The sequence below is a fragment of the Mytilus californianus genome, unplaced genomic scaffold (assembly GCF_021869535.1).
Source record: "Mytilus californianus isolate M0D057914Y unplaced genomic scaffold, xbMytCali1.0.p SCAF_10, whole genome shotgun sequence".
Classification (NCBI taxonomy): Eukaryota; Metazoa; Mollusca; class Bivalvia; order Mytilida; family Mytilidae; genus Mytilus; species Mytilus californianus.
In genome coordinates this window covers 71,002,318-71,014,689 of record NW_026262582.1, presented here as the reverse complement: position 1 = coordinate 71,014,689, position 12,372 = coordinate 71,002,318, and the positions used below count along the sequence as shown (strand labels likewise).

The window sequence follows — 12,372 nt, the reverse complement described above, 5'->3', positions numbered from 1 at the left end:
TACTACACTAATGGAATTTAAGTAAATAGACTTAAATTCAGTTATCGCTGGGGCCACTGACGGATTGTGTTTCATGTTTTAGATTTACCTAACATGAGTGACGTTATATTCTGTGACGTAATTTAGTCCTTTACAGAATTTCATCGCAGCAAGCAAGCTGTTTAAATTTCGTATGAGGTAAAATTGAAAAAAATGAAAAGTAGTATCTTGTAAATGGTAAAGTAGTGTTTGTATTGTATGGTTATAACCTGCCTCATGCTTCCAATGTTTATTAGAAGTAATCTTAGAAAGAATTCATTTTATCGATCGTCATTTTTTTAACCATATTCCATCAGGAATTTCATCGCCACGTGGAGAGCACATGCAAAGATAGTCCAAATAATTATGACGTCTTGAAAGGCTTAAAAAAATTAAAATAGCCTTTCAAGACGTCATAATTATTTGGACTAATGCAAAGACTGAAAGAGATTGGTCCCATTATTCGTTTTCATTTTTATAAATTATTTAATTTTTACAAATATGAGTAATTAGATGCATTATTGTCCTAAGATTTGCAGATTATAATAATGATTTCGTCATTGTATTTCTACATCAAATTAGATGCATGTATATAGTCTGTCTGATACTGATATAAAGGTACTCATATATATATATATATATATGACGACTACTGTGATAGTCGAGTTTGGCATATTTTTACACTGTTATTGCTAGGATTTCAAACTCCTGTGGCCTAACAATTGTATTTGCGCTGTAACAGATCATGCAGGTTAGTAACGTGTCTTTAATGTTTATGTGTTGTGGGGCAGGCGTTATCTGATGAACTCCCGAATTATAATTAAATTTTCCTTAAAATGGTATACATCGGTAATTGTGTACCTAGAACTTTCATAGCACATATACAGCAAATATTCCATGAAAGGATATGAACGTACAAAAGTGTAAAAGGGACGTACATTTTGGGGCGAAAGGAACCAGGTTCGTAACCGGAAGTTCAATTTTCGATACAAATAAACAAAAATCTTGGAAATCTTGCACATAGACCATGCCCGGAGTTAAGAAGCAGTAGCCAAAAATCGTCATGTCTAAATGTTAGCTTGCTGGTGGAGTTAAGCAAACATATATCATTAGCTGTATATATCCTGCTATAAATTTTGAGTGTACCTACACACTTGTTACTAAAAACTGTCAGAGTGTCGAGTCTGTCATATCAGTCATCACAGTGACATGTATAGTTGCTACTACTCTCTAGCCTAGACTAGGTCGATATGGTATGAATAGTTCAGATAAATCACAAAGTTAGTCATAATGTCATCAACAGGCCACAGCTTAAATTATTGTTGAAATAACTTAATTATATACAAATATTACACTATGTCACTATCAACTGACTATGGAATTAAGAATTAATAAATATATATATCATGTATATATACTAATTTTAAATTAATTTTTTTTTAAATTATTGTAACTATCTTCGACACAACTAGGAGTATACGTACTATTTTTATTGTTATTGTTTCTTTGTGCAGTCATTTGATTTTGTTATTTCAATGCTGTAGCATGGTGGAACTAATATTTACTTTTTGTTGAGTTGTAGCACAATGTTGGGAAGATCAGTCAGAAAGCGAAAAGTGCGACCTTGCTCTGCCACAGAATACCACCAGGGTTGTAACAGTTGGACCAGAGACATAGACAACAATGACACACCAGTTTTTACAAATAGGTCACCAGACTGAACTGGATTCACGACTCATCACGCCACTAACTCAACTCCTTTAGGTCACATACATTTGTACATTGGATCATCATCAGACGTCATTTATGCAAACCCCCAGAGCTCTGCATTAGTATGTTCCAGTTCACAGTTGATAATTTACCAGGTAATCATCAGATTTACAAAAGCAGTATATTACTTTTAAGTTAAACCCCTACATGTACATGTGATTCTAACTATAACAAACATATGTATAAACATTAAGGCAACTTTTATTTTTTTTTTTTCCAATCGTATGGTTTAGATTTAAAAGATTTGTGTAATGATTATATCTCAGTTTCTAAACTTAAATCCACAAAATATTGCTGAATGTGTTATTTTTACAATTTATAGGGGATGCCACATCATGCGTTAGAAATAAAAAACAATTCTTAAATATAAGGTTACAATTATATATTATTATAAATATATTACATGTGAAACTTTTAAATGTTGTTTTGTATATTATCATATGATTTGTGACATATGATTTGTAATGGAGAACACTATTGACTATTATAATATTATTTATCTTGATACATAATCTGAATATTACAAATCGATATGCATGTACTGCATGAATACAGATGTTGCAATAAAGTACCACAATTATAAAGGACAAAATTTATAGAAGTGTATATTTATTGACCACTATTTTAGGACAGACTGCAAATATTTCTGTTTGCCCAAACCCTACCAACCAGCCTTAGGTGTGTGGGAAATTTTCATTATTTTTAATTTAATTTTTTTTATATATTTAAGGGAAAATAGGGGCCAAAATGGTTTTATCTTGTAAACATTTTTAAAATGAGACTATTACAGAGTTTTGTGTAAATTGTCAGACGCAGATAAGCGAGGATATATACATGTATGTACATGTAATATTAGCACAAGCTAGTACTAATTAAGTAATTATTTACAGCTTGTCTTGCAGTCTGCTCCAAACCAGTTAAAAATCTTTAGTATTTAGGTGTCGACAACAGCTTTAATTTATATATATACTAGAATTTATTGAAATCTTCATCCTGGAAGATTCTAGGAGTTGCTCAAATAGATGAGTATCTTAGGCTGTACATTTAGGTGCCAAGCTTTGTTAATTTTAGGCTGGAAGCATTATGACAACAATTTCATTTGCATAAAACCATTGGCCCTACTGGTTGCTTGGCTACTGGTGATTCAAAATTATGGTTGATATTTATTAATGAAAATTATAGTACAGGTTGAATTTCAGTTAGCATGAACACTGGGACTAATTTGAAATGTTATGCTTTTAATTATGAGGGTACCTAGATGTTGTTAAGCAGTTTTTTTTTTTTTTTTTTTTTTTTTTTTTTTTTTTTTTGTGTAACACAGGTCATCCTTTATAACTTGTTGGTTGTCTAAACAGGAGACATTTACCATGTTTACTTTGCATAATCTAGGCCTTCTTATGATAATCCAAGTTTCAGGTCACCTAGACCTCAAATGGAAATAAGTTTTCATTTTGGCAACCTGGTTCAAACCCAAGACGAGACAGAGAGTGGTTGCTGCTGTTATACTAAATGTTTGTTTCTTCTTACATGGATTTAGACTCTAGTATACAGGTCCTCATAGTCATTCTTTGAAATTTGCATTTGCCTGAGTTGATCCAGTTCTTCTTGCCTTGTATTTATGGGCAGTTTTATAACATTATAAGAAATTCCCTTCTACATAGACATCTTACACATTCAGGTATTTCCCATCCAATCTTTTATGGTAATATACTTTACAAAGTACAAAATGTCAGTTTACCTCAAAAGCTAACAAAACATTAAAGCAACCTTATAAAGAAGGAATACTGTTGCCTGCATAAAAAATTGCATATTTTGGCTTCAATATTGATTCACTTGCACAGTCTTTGCATCGGACAAAATCTCATTTATTCTTAAACCAGTTGCTGGTTGATACGGGTTGTTCCTCTAATATATGTTATGATGATATGATACTAAACCCCCATTGGAGGGATGGTGCTAGATATTTCATATAATGAAGACATAATCTTTCGAACAGTTAAATTGAGGTCTAGAGCTGGCGTGTCAGTAACTGTTAGTAGTCCATTGTTGATTTATGTAATGTCGTCATTTTTCAATTTTTGTTTTGTTTGTTTTGTTACCTATTCTGATATTGGACTCGGACTTCTTTAAACTGTGTGATTTTTACTGTGCGTATTGCTGTGTGTTTGTTTGTTCTGCATTTGGTTGAGATTTTAAATAACTTGTTTAACCCCTCCACAATTTAGTACCTGTTCCAAGTCTGGAGCCTCTGGCCTATGTTAGCCTTGTATAAATTTTTATTTTAGTTCATATATTTGGGAGTTTAGTATGACATTCATTATCACTGTTCTGGTACAAATTTTTCATTATGGCTGAAGCCATTTCTGGTTTTTAGGTGGATCGCTTCAGATGCTTGGTCCTAACTGCAGATGTTTATCCTGCTATTACCCCACGGGTTTTATTACTGTTATTTCAGACCTTTAGTAACCGTTTAATTGTAAGTTCCACAGCACCCAGTATATACAGATGTATCAGAGAGGACAGTCTTTCTTTTTTCATGAGTTCAGATCTCTAATTGTTTTAATGAATACATTTCCTATCTCTCTTTATGAATTGTTAAGGTATTGCTTACTTGTACATTTTGTATCTCTCTCAACAAAAATTGTGACATTACTTTTACTAGGTTTGGATATTTTGTTAGGAAAATTTAACAGATGTGTCAAAAAAAAAAAAATTAAAAAAAATTTGAGGTTTGTCAGTTTTTAAGAAGGTATTAAACACTCCAGGCCTTTACATTTACCTTAACCAGAGTCATGCTGAAGTCTAGCAAATATTTCCTTATCTTGTTGTTGGCTAAACTTGGTATGAATTCAGTGTGTTTGAAGCTGTCTTTTCAATTGTTTTTGAGGATTATTAAAGGGTCGGAGATCCAATGCTGACAACTTAAGACAGGGGTTACAGAAGGATTATTATTTTTCTCGATTAATTATGCTTTAAATTGTATTGGTATTACATATGTACTTCCATGTAGCTATTTGCTGTACAAGAATTGTAGGAGATCCTATTAGCTTTAATGTTTGGATAGTAGAATCCTCAATAGTAAGTATGTTTTTGTAGCAGACCGACATCCTCCAGATAAGGTTGACTTAGGTCTAGGCACGGAAATGAATCTTTGTGGTGGCATGATTGTCAAGCATGTTAAAAGTTAACTCAGAACATAAAACTATGAGGATCCACCATATTTCTTAATAAAACATGTAGCAGGTAATGACACAGGTAGTTCTAGAGTGGGATTTTTGCACAATGAGACGAAGAACATGATCAGATGGATTATGCGGTTCATCAATTCTTAAGTAAATATGGTATCAAATTTGACCAGGTTATTGCAAAGCATGGACTTGTGTTGCTATAGAATATACAACTATATTATTGCCTTTATAATTAGCTGTCGGGTTGCTACATAAATATTATGATTTTCGATCAGACCAGAAATTTTTCAACTGGATGTTTTTCACTTGTCATGCTTATGAAATGAATTGTTAAACATCTTGAATATATATTTGATAAAATACTATAATATACTATATTTTATGGTATACAAATACAATCAACTATCTTATGGTTTGGTGTAGTTTCGGTTAGTATTTATATCTGTGTAGGTAAATATGTTTTTGAACAGTTGTTCACAAAACATCATATAGATAATTTAACATATATATGTACCAAGTTGTACTTTGAATAAAAATATCTATCTATCTATCTGTAGTTATCTAATATCTTTTTTTTGTACGAGATACTGCTCTTTTGTATTTATTTTTCAGGTTTTTGTCGGTGACAGTGGTAATACAGATTTGACTGATGATGTTAACTTGTTTGCGGTTGAGAAAAGTGACTTTTATTTGAACTTTGAGCATCATAAATAGATTCCCAGTAATGGCAGAATTCGCTGCATAGAATCTTAATGTTAACTATGAAATTTTAGGTTTTTGGATAATACAGACTACACTTGTGTATCCCACGGTGTTTTCTAAATTTGAAGCACCAGTGTATCCCACGGTGCATCTTTACATTTTCATATATATCTATCTATCTATCTGCATTTTGCAGCAAGGTTGCCATATTATCTTCGGGTAACCAACCATATATCTATCTACATATACATATACATCTATCTATCTATATATATATATATATATCATATGAATCTATATTATGAATAAAAGCCGTGGCCAGATATCGCCAAACCATATATGTATTTTGTTTTAATGGCACCATCTGAGATAATAGGATTTTCGACAAGTACTTGATTTAGATATTGGACATTCAACAAGTACTTGTTATAACTAAATGACATTCAACAAGTTCATACTATAAAAAAGCAAATTCAAGACGTAACTGCTATATGTCTAGGACATTCAACAAGAGCCTACTATACCGATAGGATATTCAAAAAGTACCTGCTATAGATATAGGAAATTCATCGAGTACCTGCTATATCTATAGGAAATTCAACAAGTACCTGCTATAGCTCTACTATAATCAACAGGTACCTGCTATACGTAAAGAACATTCATCAACTACCTAGTAATTGTATTGGACATTCATCAACTACCGGCTAGAACTATGATATTCAACAAGTTCCTACTGTAACAAAAGGAAATTTAACACGTACCTGATATATATATATATAGGACATTCAATGAGTACCTACCTACTTTACCAATAGGATATTCAACAGGTACCTGCTAAAGCTATAGGATATTCAAAAAGTACCTGCTATAGTAATAGGACATTCAACGAGTACCTGTTATAACTATAGGACATTCAACCAGTACCTTCTACAACTATAGGACATTCAACAAGAACCTTCTATACCAATAGGATATTCATCAATTACTTATTATAGCTATAGAACATTCCACAAGAACCTGCTTTATCTGTAGGACATTCAACAAGAACCTACTATACCAAAAGGATATTCAACAAATACCTGCTATAACTATAGGACATTCAACAAATACCTGATATAACTAGATGACAACCAACAAGTTCTTACTATTATTACTGTAGGACATTCAACAAGAACATATTTTACCAACAGGACATTCAACAAGTACCTGCTTTTACTATAGGACATTCAACAAGTTCCTGCTATAACTATAAGACATTCAACAAGTACCTGCTGTATCTATATGATATTCCACTAGAACATACTATACCAATAGAATATTCAACACTTACCTATTATAGCTATATAACATTCAACAAGTTTTGTTATATCTATAGGACATTCAACAAGTACCTGCTATATTTATAGGATATTCAACTAGAACCTACTTTACCAATAGGATATTCAATAAGTACCTGCTATAACTATAGGACATTCAACAAGTACCTACTATATCTGTAGGACATTCAAGAAGAACCTAGTATACCGATAGGATATTCAACAAGTACCTGCTATAGCTATAGGACATTCAACAAGTACCTGCTATAACTATAGGACATTCATCAAGAACCTGCTACAAATATTGGACAATTATCGAATACCTTCTTTTAATTGAGGACATTTAACAAGTACCTCATTTGACTATTAGACATTAACAAGTACCTAGACTTTATATACTCTGGTATAGGTGGTTATAATAGACCCCGCCATGAAAAATGAAGCAACGTTACTTAGAAAACTAACGGCTTTTTACGAAATAAAATATCATGACAGACAGGAACCAACGACAACCACTGAACTACGGTTCATGACTTCGACAATGTACCAGAGTAAAACATTAAACATGTATGTGAGAACCCATTAACCCATTAACCTTTGACAGTAGTATAACGGCACAACATAAGAACAAACTATATAAACTCTTGTTTAATCAATCATTACAGGCGCGTAGCTCCCTATAAGCCAACACGCAGTTGCGTGCACATCGGCATGCTGAAAAAAAATAGCACATAAAATTTCCGGCGTTGAACACGACATGACGTCGAAACGTAGCGAAAAAGGTGAAAAGGCTAAATGGAAAACTATTGACAGTTTTTTTTTACTAAACCCGTTTCAATAGAAACGAAAAGTTCTTCAGAAGAACCCATTTCCCAACAATCCTTGCCAGAGTCTGAGAGAATAAATCATGACAGAGATACAACTGCAAGCTCCAGCTCAGTTTCGACCGTCACCTCCAAAGCCAACACCCCTCCGTACTAGACATGTCAAGTCTGCACGATTCCAATTTGCAGATGACAGAAGTTAAGATGCAATTACTAACATCCAACTGGAAAGATGTAAATAATTTTGACTTCCCGGCGAGCTATGTTGATTTTAATTCTTCCAAGTCACTTTAAGTGTGTTAAACGTTTCCCAAAATCATGGAATAACATATTCCAGGGGTAACTCTTTGGATTTGATGGGGTATGTGGAAATGACTTTAAAATTGTGTTCAATTCAATAGTAGAAATCATGTCTGAGTCAAAAGTATACCGGCAAAAAAATAAATAGTGTTTATGAAAATCCATACCCCGAAAAACAGTCAATTTAAAAAAAAACAGACCAAAATTATTACTATACTATAGATTGTGTAAATTACAACGTATGAACCCGAATTTATCGTAGTTCTTCATACCCCGGGTAAAAAAAACCTCATCGTCTGATTTCCCGCAAACCGTAATTTAAACCCTCAAAAGGGGGTGGGTATGTTGACTAACTGTACGCAGATATCATAAAAAAATCGCTTCTCTGCGCAGTATCTGCTTCCTCGTGTTGTTGGAAATATAACCAACGAACAAATCGCAACATTGTTTGAGACATACGAGACTGACCTGGCATGTAATTTAGACGAATTCAATCGGGAGGTCGCTCGATGGCGAACACGCTGGTGTATAACACCTCGCGATCAGATGCCAACCTCGCTGTGTGAGACACTCGATGCGGTAAGCCGTGTTGTATCCTTCAGTATTTTGAGTATTATGTTGACAATGCTGGTAACAAGTGCTACCGCGGAGAGATCGTTCAGTGTACTACGTCGGTTGAAAACACATGTACGATTAACCATGAATAACGATATAGGTTATCATCGCTAGCAATAATGCATATTCATCCGGATTTCAGTGTGAATATTGACATAGTAATGGAGAAGTTCGTTTCTGCTAAGACCCGAAGAGCAGATTTTGGGCAATTTTGAGTAAATTCTGTCTCACAAAAATGTGTTGCTTATGTATTCAATTTACCCTGATTTATCTTATTCAAACGAATTCTGAATAGTTTTGCATTCATGAATTGTCTATGTAGCACAACTTTTAACCCTCCTATGACATGTATGACCGAAAACCGAAAAATCATTTTCTGCATAAAATGTTCCAATAAAATTTTCGCCTCGATCCGCTCGGCGGTAGATCGGCATGCACATCATTTTATTCTAGCTACGCCCCTGCATTATTATATTTGTTTATGATGATAACGCTGTTTCTCTAATTCTTCGTCAATTTATCCCTTTCTGCACCCATTGTATAAAAAAAATTTAATCAACGTGTGGTTCGTTTGATCTCAGTTTTTCATTGGTTGAAATCTGATTATGACGTCGAATTTTCTTGCTTTCCTCTGAATCAATCGGAACTACTCGGCCTTTCTGGTTGCACGAAGAAATAACTTTATTGTATTGCATAGCGAGAATGGCCGAGTAGTTACGATTGCCTCTGAATTTCCTATTATGACGGCATGAAAAAAGGCGACCATGCCTGATGACGTCACATAGAACACATCTTTTTGCAGATCATTCAAAAAGAAGGAATAAGTTTGCCTGCATATTGTTTGAAAATCATTATAGAAACAGATTCCACCACCAAATCTCGTGTAATACGATATTTATCCACTCTCGACAGTTAAATTTTAAATATTTAAAACGCTCGGCGAGCCTCGCGTTTTAAATTTGAAAATTTAACTTTCTCGAGTGGATAAATATCGTATCACACTCGATGCAGTGGTAGAATCTATATGTATCACACACTATAATCAGCATCCACTTCACAAGGTTTTTTTTCTGGGTATGAATTAAGTTTTATGATAAACTTAATGAAATTTGGATACTACGGAATCATATTTGGGACAAACTAGAATTAAAATTGGCACTGAACTTTTGTTTCAAATTCGAATTTAGAATCTGGAAATTTCAACTTCTCAGTATTTATATGTTTATATGTTCTAAAACTAGAAAACTGAGGAGCTCATGAGTCGTCCTGAAAATGCATGGCATATTTTGCCACTTGATTTACCATTGTTTCAACAAGGCAAAGTCGTTGACCTGCTTTTGGGATACCGAACAGGACTTTTAACCCAATCATAAAACATAGGATGCAAAATGTCCTTAGATGTGACGACCCTATGACAGAGTCGTGGACACTAAAACATGGAATATGGGAAAATAACATTTTTTTTCTGTCAACACGCATGCTCCTTCCGAATTAAACTCTTCAATCTTAAATGTTAATCCATATCATTATTAAAGAGAACAAAACTATTTCTGAATATAAATAGACAAAATGTTTGGATGACGCTTTATGTTTATTTATTTGCGTCCATGTCATCTCCTTCTAAAATTGTAATAGCTGTGTTTGAATACTTATATTAAAGTTGTAATACTTTTTAAAAAAGACGATATTTCAAGATTTGAAAAGTCAAAATTTCAGATTACAGTCAAAATTTCGAGATTTGAAAAGTCAAAAATGTGAGTTAAAGTCGAAATTTTTAGAATTGACATGTCAAAAGTTCGAATTCGAAACAAATGTGCCCATTTTATTTTTTACTATGTCCCTATATTTTTCTCATTGTTGATGGACGAACAGTTGTCTATAATTGCTTACACCCAATTCGTTTGAACTTCGGTGGAATAGTTGTCTTATTGGCAATCATATATTACCACATAACACCTCCTTATTCTTTATATTGCTATAAAGAAATATCGTGTCACTGTACTACTAGTTTAACCTAAACACGTTTCAAATTTTTGACAGAAGAAACAAGGTAACTGTATGTATGGTACTAATAGTTTGTATGTTTGCTTAGTCCAGACTCCAGGTTACGGAAATCGTATTACAGATATTTGAAATGGAAAAAAATGGAAGGTTTGAAATTCCGTGTCCTATTTGACTAACAAAAAAATACCTACAAATCGCTTATGTTGGCCCAAGTAAATAAATCGATTGACAATTTAGTCAGTGGTAATAATGAATGTGACACTATGTTTTGATTTTTTCATGAACTTAAATATTGATATGAATAGATCTTTTCAAAGCTTTGATAGGGACAATGCAGAATATTTAACCACGTGGCTATCACCAGAAGAGTAAAAAATTTACATTCAGAGTGGTACACTGAATAAATTCCACAACGGCTTGCCATACGAAAGAGTTGCTTAGTCTATATGTTTGCCAAATATTGGTCAATGCTAATTTGTTTTGTTCCTAATACGCTTCCGTAGGATTGAGTCCATTCACATGGATCAAATTATAATTTGAAATTATTTTGGCAAATTTAATGCACGATTTTAAAAGAAAATTTAATTCAAAATTCAATATTTAATGGTTTATAATAGTTCGAACTTTCCTTAATTACTTGTCTGGGTCGATATAAGATGGTCCGAGTTGACTTAACATAGTCGGTCCCAAATTTCTCCGGACCGACTTGTCCGATAATCATCATTAAAGCGTTTGACAGATAAATGATTGGTTTGCCTTATAAATATTAAACGCTAAGGTAACATTGGTGTTGATTTTTTAATATTAAAAAATCAGCGTATTATTTAATATTAAAAATTCATTTATTAATATTAAAATATCAGACTGAATATTTAATATTAAAAAAGGATTTTTTAAATATTAATAAATGATTTTTTAAATATTAATAAATGATTTTTTAATATTAAATATTCATTTATTAATATTAAAAAATGACAGTATTTTTTAATATTAAAAAATCGATTTATTAGTATTAAAAAATGATTTTGTAATATTAAAAAATCATTTTTTAATATTAATAAATAGGGAATAAATTCCACAACGGCTTGCCATAACTTTTCGATTATTTGACATAATATCCATTACAAATGATTGATAAAGTTATAATATTCGATATTGAATGATAAAAACAAAATCAATCAACATAATAACGAGTTTGCAGTTGCATGTTGACACTGTTGTTGTTCTATTGATATGCTAATCAAACACCACCTCACAAATTGTTTATCACACGATCACGAGAGTCCTAGAAATAGTTCCTACTTTAAGTGTTGGCAGAATGTAAGTGAATAACATCCTAGATTTTATTATATAATTTACATTGCTTGATATAGTCATGTATATTTTTTACAAAAATGTACCATGTTGTGCTCTCAGTCATTGTTTAATTGTCAATGTCAGGTCAATATTAAATCTTTGTATTGCACATGGTAAGCATTTTTGCTCCTTTCATAAAGGCAACCAAATTTAAAGTGATTAACTTTAAAGTATTTACTCAGAAACTTTTAAATCCATGATGATGACCAAAAAAAACAAAAGACTGGACAGCTTTGTTTGAAATAACATTTCTGATTATATGACAAGTTTGTCTCAAAG

The 12,372-nt window shown here is 32.5% G+C and overlaps 1 long non-coding RNA gene across 1 annotated transcript; it reads left to right on the top strand.

Annotated features, from left to right (window-relative positions):
• Window positions 1–998: 998 nt before the first annotated feature.
• Window positions 999–3,098, top strand: LOC127718455 (uncharacterized). The gene is made up of 2 exons (XR_007989836.1): window positions 999–1,271; window positions 1,601–3,098. It is a non-coding gene; the product is annotated as an uncharacterized LOC127718455 (long non-coding RNA).
• The last annotated feature ends 9,274 nt before the right edge of the window (window positions 3,099–12,372 follow it).